Source organism: Leptodactylus fuscus, chromosome 5 (assembly GCF_031893055.1).
Source record: "Leptodactylus fuscus isolate aLepFus1 chromosome 5, aLepFus1.hap2, whole genome shotgun sequence".
Taxonomy (NCBI): domain Eukaryota; kingdom Metazoa; phylum Chordata; class Amphibia; order Anura; family Leptodactylidae; genus Leptodactylus; species Leptodactylus fuscus.
Window position 1 is genome coordinate 104,906,175 of NC_134269.1, and position 13,095 is coordinate 104,919,269.

At 42.9% G+C, this 13,095-nt stretch overlaps 1 long non-coding RNA gene across 1 annotated transcript in view; it reads left to right on the forward strand.

Moving 5' to 3' along the window:
• Positions 1–13,095, forward strand: part of LOC142203340 (uncharacterized) — an 83,846-nt gene that overhangs the window by 31,953 nt on the left and 38,798 nt on the right. The window contains exon 2 of the long non-coding RNA XR_012716105.1: positions 7,936–8,220. This is a non-coding gene — a long non-coding RNA (uncharacterized LOC142203340). The remainder of the gene's footprint in view (positions 1–7,935; positions 8,221–13,095) is intronic.

Below are 13,095 nucleotides of genomic sequence, written 5' to 3' on the forward strand. Positions count from 1 at the left end.
AAAGAAAAGAATAAGTCCGTTTTTATACATATGCTAATTAACTTCTCCGTGCACTCTGAAAGTGATCACTGTCTGCTCTATGTGTATGTATAACAGAGATGACCCTCTACTGTACATGCACATAGAGAATAGCAGAGAGGGTGCACAGAGACATTTCTGGGATGCACAAACATGCTAATTAGCATATGAATAAAAACTGACTTATTCAAAATCTACTGAGGCAATTTCCATACAAAAGGAATGTGTGAAATAGCCTTTCTAAAGGCTATGCAAGTATGTGCTTAGCTAAAAATGACGTTTCCCAATGATAGAGCCCCTTTAAATAAAATAATAATTGAATAGTACAGGTAGCTATAAGAAATCTTGCAGTACATCTTATTAAATAAATATATGTTTCCTTCTTCATTTCTTAGGCTTCTCTCCTCCTCCTTATCTTCACTCAAACTGTTTATTTGTATAGAATCTATCTCCATACTCAAAGTCTATGAATCGGGTAGGGGAAGGAGGAGTCTGCTGCCAGCTGTTTCACTGAATTATTAATAGCAGCCTTCACCTCCCCTCCCCTACATCATGTACTATTCATTTACATTATCACCATGTGCTGGGAGGATGTTTTTCGTGCTTCCCATTTTGTGATGGGGGAGTAGATATCAGTGGATTTATTATGAGATGCCACAGAACCCTACTGTTTGTGCTGTTGAAGAGCCGACTGGCTCTCACACTTCTTGGCGGCTCTCCCTCCCTCCCCATCGTCCATTAGCCGCTTCTTTACACGCGTTAAGTCAATGTGTGTGGCCGAAGGGACAGTTAGAAATACCCTGTCGGAAAGATATGCTATATTGGGGTTCCCTCTGGATAAGCCCCCTGCCCTTAATGGGCATTGGGAGAGTGATTTACAGATTAACTCATGTATGGCTAGGGTAATTTGCCTATTTTCTAAAGACAGGGCTCACAGACTCAGTATGTATTGCAGTAGACCAACATAACTTGTAATAAACAATAAATAAAACTTTCTGTGTCTATTTGTGTAGATAATGAATAAATAGAAGTCACATAATAACCCTGCTAAAACCAGATAATATTTATATGTGCAACAGGGAAAATGGAGAGGCTACACATATATATGAAAGTGGCACCACTACCAGAAAATTAAACTCCAAAGCAAAGCAACGAGAGTCACTCCAGTAGACCAGATGCATAGTGCATAATAGCTACCAGGCTGTAAACAGGCTGAGGTTACTGGCCTATTGCCACGCCAACAGCACCTGGAACCTCAAAACAGCTCTGGGTCAATGCTTCTGGAAGAGGAGAAATGCTCCGAAACAATTACAGCAGAACTTATGTGTTTTCTTTAAAACAAATTCCTCAGGGGTCACAATTACAATGGCAGAAATTACTGCTTTTGATGTTGCAAACATTAGAAAAAAAACATAATACTTTGGTGGTGTAATGTGACCTCAACTGACTGAGCTGTTGTGAGGTTCCTGGTGCTGTCGCCATGGCAATAAGCCAATAGGAAGACAGTTTTTAGAGTTAAGAATTTTAAAGAGTGCCTTACTTCAAATAGGGGAGGAACCATACCTCCAGGACTAAGTTTAAGTCCCAGGGTGCTACTCATTTCTTAAGGGATGGCCTTAATCAAGATATAGCCTGGATAAACCTTTTCACCCATCTGTGCTCTGCTATTCGGTTGTCAAAGAAGTGACGCCGTGCTGATATTTGTACCTTCATGGTACTAAATGAGAGACCATGGTTGAATCCCGCCTGCAAAAAATCCTGAATTTTTGCTATGTTTCGAGAGAAGAAATCTGGGAGATGCCAGGAAGAGATTTTTTTTTTTCCAGATTTTATTGTAAACGGCAGAGGTTACTTTCTTGTGGCTTTTCTTGAGTGTGGAGATGACTTAATCTGATAACCCTTTTTGTTTTGTGATAGTCCTTTCAGGATCCATGATGTTAACATCAGGTTTTTTTACATCTGGGTGCAGAAGGGGACCCTGAGACAACAAGTCTGGTCTTGAAGGAAGAAGGACTGGTCTTCCAGGAACAATTGCTTCAAAACTGGAAACCAGCTCCTCTTGGGCCAAGATAGGTTAATTTATTTGTAACGCCATGAGAGGGGACATTCAACTTTGCCCATCTGAGTATTTCTATAGTTAAAGTTTGAAAGTGACTTGTGTCTTGTTCCTCCTTGATGACGAAGAAAAGAGACTGCTGTGATGTTGTCAGACATCACATTCAAGCGGTATCTGCTTAGAAGATGTGGTGATCTTTTCAGAGTTTGCAAGACCGCTCTTAACTCCCTGTAGTTTGAAGATAGGTTCTAGATGTGAGACTGTCATAGCCCCTGGAAATATGCATCTCCTATACTTTTACCCCAGCCTGTACTGCTGGCGTATTTAACTATGACCGTCTGAAAACAGCCGTTTCTCAGCATCTTCCCATTCAGATTGGATGAAATGTTTTAGGGTCTCATTTACTGGAAAAAAAAAAATGACTTTCTTGCCATCAGGCCCCCAAACATTTCGTCCTGAGTAGAACCTCAACTGGGATTTTCATAATAGCCGTGATGGCCTGAATTAGTGTCTCCACAGCCTCCGAGAAAAAACAAAACCATCCATCTTCCTGGGATATTGGAGGAGTAATTAAAGGGGCTATATCAGCAAAATCATGCTGATAGAGCCCCACATATGCGTGAATAGCCTTTAAAAAGGCTATTCAGGCACCGTAAATGTTATATTAAACTACCCCCCCCCCTCCCCGGTTTTAAAATACAACCCTAAAACAGAATGTGATAAACTTACCCATCGTGCACGGGGGGCAGACATTCAGGGTGCGCCATCTTCTTCATCCACGCCTCCTCTTCCTGCGATGTCCTCGGGTCCCGTCTTCCTCTGGCGCTCGCGAACTGACATTGCTAAAAAAAAATGGCCTGGGCGCATGCGCAGTAGCATGCTGCTTCTACTATGGCTACTGCTCATGCGCCCAGGCCATTTTTGTTTTTGTTTTCTTTATAGCAATGTCAGTTCGCGAGTGCCGGAGGAAGACGGGACCCGAGGACATCGCAGGAAGAAGAGGCGTTAATGAAGAAGACGGTGCACCCTGAATGCCCACCCACTGTGCACGATGCGTAAGTAGATCACATTCTGTTTTAGGGTTTTATTTTAAAACGGGGGGGGGGGGGGGGGGTAGTTTAATATAACATTTACGATGCCTGAATAGCCTTTTTAAAGGCTATTCACGCATATGTGGGGCTCTATCAGCCAGATTTTGCCGAAAGAGCCCCTTTAAACTTTCGTCATCTTCTAATTCTCCCTCAGACAAATAGAAACAGTCTTCTTCTGAATCCGATCCCTTAGGACTCATGTGAGAGGACCCAGAGCAAAAAACAGAAACCAGTCATGGTCTTTTAATGCAAGATTCACATGTACTCTCCTGCGGCTGTTACAAGGATGATACAGAGATTTTCACTTCATCTCTAATTAAGGTCCTCAATTTCAGGCATAAATTAAGGTGCTTCATCTTTAATAAATTTGGCGAAGCAACCCCGAGATATGTATTTTTTATAAGCTTCCTGTAAGGGTTAGGTGCAATTTATACACTTCTAGCATTTTTTTATATTCAAGCTTTAGTGGTAAATCTTTATCCTAAAAAACAGCAGAATTCTATACTAAGTACACAAATAGGACTGGCAATACAAAAAAACTCCACCATAGTTTTTTTTTTTACTTAGATGCCCTTTGGCTAAATCAGCCTCAGGGTGAGGTTTTTGGGTTCCCCCCCTTCCTCTACTCCATGACCACAGCAAAGCCAGGCTGTATACACAACCGTTCTGGAGGTGACATTGCTATGGATCTTCCTGTTGCGGCACTGGACGTGATACACGAGGAGCAGAGGGGATGCCTGTGATAACCAACAACCCCAGTGAGGGGGAGCAGATAATAATAATAAATAATAATAATACATTTTATTTATATAGCGCCAACATATTCCGCAGCGCTGTACAATTTATAGGGTTCAGATACAGACATACATAACAAAGAACGTCATTTCACACAATGGGACTGAGGGCCCTGCTCAAAAGAGCTTACAATCTATGAGGTAGAGGGGGTAACACAAGAGGTAGCAGGGGCAGCATTGCATATACAGTGTTCAGACAATTTTGTGCATTAGGAATTGTGATAGGCTTGTCTGAAAAGATGTGTCTTTAGTTTGCGTTTGAAACTGTAGAAGTTGGGAGTTAATCTTATTGTCCGGGGTAGAGCATTCCAGAGAAGTGGTGCAGCTCGGGAGAAGTCTTGTATACGAGCGTGGGAGGTTCTGATAATAGAGGATGTAAGTGTTAGATCATTGAGTGAGCGGAGAACACGGGTTGGGCGGTAGACAGAGATGAGGGAAGAAATGTAGGGAGGTGCGGCTTTATGGAGAGCCTTGTTGATGAGAGTAATAACTTTATATTTTATTCTATATTGAATAGGCAGCCAATGTAGTGACTGGCACAGACCAGAGGCATCGCTGTAGCGTCTAGCCTGATAGATGAGCCTGGCCGCTGCATTCAGAATAGATTGTAGAGGGGAGAGTTTCGTGAGGGGAAGACCGATTAGTAAGGAGTTACAGTAGTCAAGGCGAGAATGAATCAGAGAGACAATAAGTGTCTTTAGTGTATCTCTGGTAAGGAAAGGGCGTATTCTGGAGATGTTTTTGAGGTGGAGGTGACATGAACGTGCGAGTGATTCAATATGAGGGGTGAAGGAAAGGTCTGCGTCAAATATGACCCCGAGGCAGCGGGCATGCTGCCTAGGAGTTATAGTAAGGCCTGAGACTGCAATGGATATATCAGGGACAGATCTGTTAGATGGTGGAAACAGTAGTAGTTCAGTCTTAGAGAGATTTAGTTTCAGATAGAGCGAGGACATGATATTAGAGACAGCAGAGAGACAGTCACTGGTGTTCTGTATGAGTGCAGGGGTGATGTCACGGGAAGATGTGTATAATTGGGTGTCATCAGCATAAAGATGGTACCTGAAGCCAAATCTGGCAATGGTTTGTCCAATGGGGGCTGTGTAGCGAGAAAAGAGCAGGGGGCCGAGGACCGAGCCCTGAGGAACCCCAACAGCAAGGGAAAGAGGGGAGGAAACAGAGCCCGCGAATGATACACTGAAAGTGCGGTCTGAGAGATAAGAGGAGAACCAGGAGAGCGCAGTGTCATTGAGGCCGACTGAGCGGAGCATAGTGAGGAGAAGTTGATGGTCAACAGTGTCAAAAGCTGCAGAGAGGTCCAGAAGAATAAGAAGAGAGAAGTCACCATTGGATTTAGCCTTTAGTAGATCATTAGAGACTTTTGTGAGAGCTGTTTCAGTAGAGTGCAGAGCGCGGAAACCAGATTGAAAGGGGTCAAGCAGAGAGTTAGCAGAGAGATAACGAATTAACCGAGAATAAACCAGGCGTTCCAAAAGTTTAGAGATGAAGGGGAGGTTAGAGACGGGTCGATAGTTAGCAGCACAGGATGGGTCCAGGGAGGGTTTTTTCAGTAGCGGGGTTATAACAGTATGCTTGAAGGAGGATGGGAAGATTCCAGAAGAGAGAGAGGTTAAATATTTTAGTAAGGTAAGTAGTGACAGCAGGGGACAGAGATTGGAGAAGGTGTGAGGGGAAGGGGTCACTACTGCAGGTTGTGGGGCGAGATGAAGAAAGTAGCTGGGAGACTTACTCTTCTGTAACAGGTTCAAAAGATGAGAATGGACAGTCTGAAGTGCGGCTGGTGAGGGGATCAGTACTATCGTAGGTGTGGGAGTCAATGCCACCTGGGGCTTGGGCAGTAATTTCCTGACGGATCTTATCAATTTTATCATGGAAATACATGGCCAGGTCATCAGCACTAAGGTGTGTGAATGGCGTCTGTACCTTGGGTGTGAGTAAGGAGTGAAAGGTTTCAAAAAGCCTTTTAGGGTTGCTGGAGAGAGAAGAGATGAGGGCGGTGAAATAGTCTTGTTTGGCGAGGTAAAGGGCAGAGCTATATGTTTTAAGCATAAACTTGAAGTGGAGGAAATCTGCAGGTGAGCGTGATTTTCTCCAGAGACGTTCGGCACACCTAGAGCATCGCTGGAGAAATCGTGTCTGTGGCGTGTGCCAGGGTTGCTGCCTCCTATGTGGGACTTTACGAGTGGAGGGGGGAGCAACCTCGTCCAATGCATTTTTGAGGGTTTCATTATAGTGACTGGTGGCCAGATTGGGACAGGAGATTGAAGAGATGGGGGACAGGGAGGACTGTAGAGTATCTGAGAGGTGCTGGGTGTCAATAGCACGCAAGTTCCTATATGTGTGATGGGTAGGGGCGTCTTGTGAAGGGGAGAGAGCACTGATGGTGAGTGATAGAAGGTTGTGGTAAGAGAGCGGCAGAGAAGAGTTAGAAAATTTAGAGACTGTGAGGAGTCGATGGAAGACTAGATCAATCGTGTTACCATCTATATGTGTGGCGGAAGAAGAACATTGTGAGAGACCAAGAGAAGTGGTTAATGAGAGAAACTGTGAGGCAGCCGGGGAGTGAGGGGGGGCAATAGGGATGTTAAAGTCACCCATGATGAGGGTAGGAATGTCACTGGATAAACAGTGGGGAAGCCAAGATGCAAAGTGGTCCAAAAATTGGTAGGGTGAGCCAGGTGGGCGGTAGATCACAGCTACACGTAAGGAGAGTGGCCGGAAAAGTCTGATAGCATGGACTTCAAATGAAGAGAATGTGAGTGAGGGGACGGGGGGAATGGACTGAAAAATGCACTGCAGTGACAGAAGTAATCCTACCCCACCACCCTGCCTATTATCAGGCCTAGAGGTGTGTGCGAATTGTAGGCCACCATGAGACAGAGCAGCAGGGGAGGCCGTATCTGACTGCTGGATCCAAGTCTCAGTAAGGGCGAGCAGGCCAAGGGATTTGCTAAGGAATAAGTCATTAATGTATTCTAGTTTGTTACACACTGAGCGGGCGTTCCAGAGAGAGCAGTTAAAAGAGACAGGGGAGAGATGAGGGGAAGGAACACAGTAAATATTGATGAGGTTTGTAGGCCTTCTATGTGTGCAGGGAGAAGAGTTAGTGAAGGAAGGAGGGCCGGGGTTAGGAGAGATGTCCCCAGCAGCTAGGAGGAGCAGAATGGACAGAGACAGAAGGTGGTTCAGGGATTTATGTGGGCGCTTATGTTTGGTGTCACTGCTAAAAGAAATAAAGGGATGATTACAGAGTGTGAAAAGTGTGTGAGAGTTGTACATGGGAGAAGGAAGAAGAGAGGGACTGATATGGATGGCGTGTACTGGTGGTGGAGGTGGAGGAGAGATCTGCAGGAAGCCAATGGCTAAGATAGTAAGAGACAGTGCAGCTGCGACCAAATTTGAAAATCTCGGTGCCAGAGGTCCCAAAAAGGAACACCAAATCTGGAAAACTGCCGCAAAATCTTCTGGCTAGGGATCCCCTACCCCAAGGGGTGCTAGCATTGGCTTCCGGACTCTGAAATGAGGGAGACAAGCAAAAGGTAGGAGACTCCTCTCTTGTACCTGCTGCTGAGATGAACATGAAGAACACTGGAGCATGGAGATGGCCTGGGGGTTTTTAACCTCTCTATCTTCTTGTCCCCTCCGAGGTCAAGAGGGCAACCTCCAGTGTGCTGCCATAATGATGTCCTGGAAAATATGGTTAATATAATGTCTTGAATTATGTAATAGATCGCTTTCTCGTGACACATTCCTTCACAGAGATGAGTGTATACTGCCAAACTTTCAGAGAAATTACTTTGGTGATTACACTGGTACAATTTAGGGTAGAGAATATATTATAGTGGAATAACCATAAGTTACCAAGTTAGGTCAGATGTTTGATATGTGTGTTTTTTCAAGCGCTTATGTATAACTTCGTGTTATGTTAGCTAATGATATTTTTCATATTTTGTAGGGATCAGGTTTGCATCTTCAATGGATTGATCTTCCTTCTAATGGATTACCTGACAGACTGCTACCAGAAATTGAAAAGTTAAGTGACTTACATGCACAATTCACAATAGGCCACATACTGGCTTTAAGAATCCTGTGAAATCCATAGTACATTCTGTTGGAAATCGGTTGGTTACTGCTCCCAGAAGAATAATATGGTGTCACCATATTATGTCCAAGTTCAGTGGTTCCCGACAAAGAGTTTAAGAAAATAAATATATAAAACCAAGCCCTATGTAGCTGCAAGGTATGTTCAAATTGTTATTTGTACTTTTCTTGAAGACTATCTGATTAAGATGTATTGTTATTTTGCAAATCCAAAACTGCTGCTGTGTAACGTCCTCAGTGTATAGTAAAAATAAAATGGAGTTCTCAGCTCACTTGGTATCCAGAGATTTAGCATATACTAATGAGACTAGCACAAGCAGAGAGACAAAGAACATATATTACAGATAGCTAGTAAAATGGTATATGTAGTTCAAAAAGCAATTCTGTACACTTACTATAGGTATGTAGCAGTATAATACATGTAGTACTGGGAGATAGCAAGCAGTACATTTGGATATCAGTGTACTACATGTAGTATAATTAAAGCAATACACTGCGTTTAGTTTATATAGCTATCAATACAATACCTGTAGCACAGGTAGAGAGCCAGTGAACATAGATCTGCACTTCAGAGATCTGCAACTGTACAGCTAATCTGTACATGATCTCATAACTGATTTTATATACGCTCAGTGTAATGCATTGATAGATTGTTGACTTTGGCCTATCATTTAACCACTTCCGGACCGCCCATAGACTATATACGTCCGGGAAGTGGTTGCCTAGTTCTGCCAGGACGTACCTGTACGTCCACCAGAACACAGCAGCTGCACGGAGATCATGTAGCTGCTTTCAATAGGAGCCGGCTGTAACTTCAGCCAGAGCTCCTAGAGAGAAGACAGGGCAGATTTATTACCTCCCCTGCCTTCTCGATCGCTGTGTATACAGCGCTCAATGAGCGCTGTATACACAGCTATGGACGCAGCCATAAATCAGCTGCCCTCTGACCCGGCAGACATGTGATCTGCCGGGAGCAGTGTCCTGCCAGAGCTGCTGGGTCCTACAGGACCCCAGATCAGCTCTGTATACTGTGTATACAGTGTGCAGGAGTCTGTATTCCTCCTGTAACTGAGGTTAAATGTAGCAGCCCCAGTTATAGGAGAAATCAGCCTCACTAACAAAAAAAAAGTGATCAGATGTCCCCAAAGGTCTCTTAGCACCTTATGGGGCCACAATCTGGAAAAAAAATAAAATAAAAATATAATAAAAAAAAGTTTTAAAAAAATGTAAATAAAATAATAATAAAAAATAAATAATACGCTAATAAAACGCCGTTATTAAAGGTTATAGCCCCACCCCCGACGACACCATACAAAATAAAAATTACCGTAACTGAGAGGAAAAACTATTTTATAAAGTTTTTCAGTGACACTTTGTGTTATTAAATTTAAAAAAAATTATAAATTGAAAACCAGACACAATTTCCCTCCTATTTTGTTTATATTTTCCTGGATATAAAAAAAATTAAAACACATTTGAAAATAAAGATAACATAAAAATAAAGCCCTATGTGTCCCCGAAAAAAGACGCAAAAATTAGTTGACTAAGACATACGAGAAAAATTTTACAGACCTCAAAACCGCACATACAAAATAAACCTAAAATGTGTCTGGTCCTGGACTACAAATTGGCCCGGTACTGAAGTGGTTAATTAAATAAATTTATTTATTTATTTATTTATTTATTTATTTATTTATTTAGCATACATAAGGTTTCATCAGTGAAAAAACTGATGGTGTGCAGTACTGATATTGGTATATTGTGATTCATTTAGACTTTGCTTTAATGTCTTTTGCCCTGCAGACCTATGTACTATGCAATAAATCTATAACTGTATGTACATTATATTTATTCTGATTTCATGGCTGGTAACTGTTGAGAAATTTTCGGTTATATCTTTTCTGATACTTTACTCAGTACTTCACACATTATTTCACCATGAATACCATTAACCCCTTAGCGACCTTTGACGTACTATTACGTCATGGACGCGAGGTACTTCGCGCACCATGAAGTAATTGTACGTCATGGTGATTCCGCCCGCTCACTAGCTGAGCGGGCGGAATCGGAACTGGGTGATGGCTGTTACTGACAGCTATCACCCTTTTCCATAACCTCCGGTCGGTACTTTTACCGATCAGAGGTTTTAACCCTTTGATTGCGATGATCAAACATGACCACCGCAAACAAAGGGTGCCGCGATCTCTCCCCCCCCCCGCCGGCACCCCCCGCGGTGAGATCGGTGGGTGCCGGTATCTGTAATATGTAGTCTGGGGTCTGGTTAGTGACCCCAGACAGCCCTGAGCACTCACTTACCTGGTGATGCTCCCGGCGTCTTCTGGAAGTGAGTCTGTGCCGTCCGCACAGCTCACTTCCTGTGTCTAGAGTGAGACACGTGCAGGCTGTCACTGCAGCCTGTGTCTCATTCTATAGTAGAGAATCAGTGATGCAATCATCACTGATCCATGTGTCCCATAGGGACACAAGAACAAGTAAAAAAAAAGTGTAAAAAAAAAAAAAATAAAGTATTTGAAAACAATTAATAAAGTTATAAAGTCCCAAAAATCCCTTTTTTCTATAAAAAATGAATTATGTAAAAAAAAAACACAAAAAATTAATAAAAACAATACATATTTGGTATTGTCGCGTCCGTAACAACCTGTACAACAAAACTGAAACAATATTTAATGTACACAGTGAACGGCGATAAAAAATAACGGAAAAAACCCGCCGGAAGTAGTGATTTTTCGCCATCTCACCTTACAAAATGTGCTATAAAAAGTGATCAAAAAGTCATATGCACCCCAAAATAGTACCAATAAAATGCACAGGTTGTCCCGCAAAAAATAAGCCCTCAACCAACACTGTCAAGCGAAAAATAAAAATGTTACGCCTCTCAGAAGATGGCGATGCAAAAATCACTGATTTATGTCCCCAAATGTGTTTTTGTTCTGCAGACTTAGTATCGCATAAAAAAAATAACATAAATGAGGTATCGCCGTAACCGTACCGACCCGCAGAATAAAGGTCACATGTTACTTATACTGTACGCTGCATGGCGTAAAAGGTAAAACTCAATACCAGAATTGATTTTTTCTCTTTTAAATCCAGCAAAAAGAGTTAATAAAATGTAATCAGTAAGTTTTAGGCACCCCAAGATGGTGTCATTACAAAATACATCGCATCCCGCAAACAACAAGCCCTTATATGGCCACGTCAGCAGAAAAATAAAGAAAATATAGCCTCTACCAATGTGAAGACAAAATCACGCAAAATCGCCAAATCATTAGAACACAACTGGGTGCGGCAGGCAGGGAATGTATAAGCTGTGCGAGCGAATATCAGGGGACACCCCAGATTTACAGCTTATGAGGGAAAATATACCAGAAGTGACCCCCAAAGTGACCCCAGTGTGACTTCCCCAATCATAGGAGCTACTGGGGGTACAGTAGGGAATTTAGTGTCTGCAATGTCCTCCGCACCGCTTATACATTCCCTCTTCGCCATCCGCTGTGCAGTCACGTCCGGGATACTAATACTCACTACACCCCATGATAAATTATTTTAGGGGTGCAGTTTTCAAACTGCGGTCACTCCTTTGGGGAATCCACTTTTCTGGTACCTTACAGGCTCTACAAACATGACATGGCGTCTAGATACCAAACATCTGAATCTGTGCTCCAAAAGCCACATCGCGCTCCTTCCCTTCTGCCCCCTGCTGTGCGCCCAAACTGCAGTGTATGCCACATGTATGACACTGGTGTAACCGGGGTAATGTCATATGTGAGTATAAACTGATATTAGGGCACATATATGACACTGGTGTACCCGGGATAACATATGTAATGTCATATGTGGGTATAAACTGATATTAGGGCCCAGCCAGACACAGAAGGGAAGAAGGTTATTTGGTGTTTGGAGCACAGACTTAGACGGTTTGGTTTTTGGATGCCATGGCACTTTTGCAGAGACTCTAAAATTTTCCCTACAAAATGGGGTCACTTCTTGGGGAATTCCAGTTTACTGGCACCTCCAGGGCTCTGCAAAAACAACATGGCGCCCAGAAAGTCCCTCTAAATCTGTACCCCAAAAGCTATAAAGCGCAGTGCTCCTTCCCTTCTGAGCCCTGCTGTGTGCCCAAGCAGCAATTTATACCCACATATATAATTTTTTTGCCCCTCGGGAAGGCCCACTTAATAGTTTTAGGAGTGCAGGTCTCTGACAACACAAAGTGGGTGCAATGCATTGGATACCAAAATGGCATATTTCTTTAAAAATTTCAATTTTTGGGAAGCATTTTTAGTCTCAAAATCATAATACCACTTGATACATTCCTTGACGGGTGTAGTTTCTAAAATGGGGTCACTTTTGAGGGGTTTCTATTGTATTGATACTTTAGGGGCTCAGCAAATGCGACATGGCACCTCAAAACTATTCCAGCAATATATGCCCTCCAAAATCCAAATAGCGCTCTTTCCATTCTGAGCCCCAACATGTACCCATACAGCAGATTATGATCCCATATGGGGTATTGCCGTGTTCAGGGGAAATTGTGTAACAAACTGTGGGGGGCTCTTAATTCTCTAACTACTTGCAAAAATTAAAAATATGGCGCTAAATGGACGATTTATTGGAAAAAAAGTAATTTTTCATTTTCACATCTCAATGGTAAAAAAAATCTGTGAAACACCGGTAGGGTCCAAGTGCTCACTAAACCCCTTGATAAATTCCTTGAGGGGTCTATTTTTCAAAATGGGGTCGTTTTGGGGGGGGGGGGGGGGGGGGGTGTTTCCACTGTTCTAGCACTTCAGGGGCTCTCCAAATGCAACATGGTGCCTGAAACAGATTTCAGCTAAATTTGGCCTCCAAAATCCCAATAGCGATCCTTGAGCTCTGGACTTTACAGTGTACCCATAGATCACTTTACATCCACATGTGGGGCATTTCTGTAGTTGGGGCAAAGTGCTTGACAATTTGTGGGGTGCATTTTCTTTTTTAACCCCTTGTGGAAATG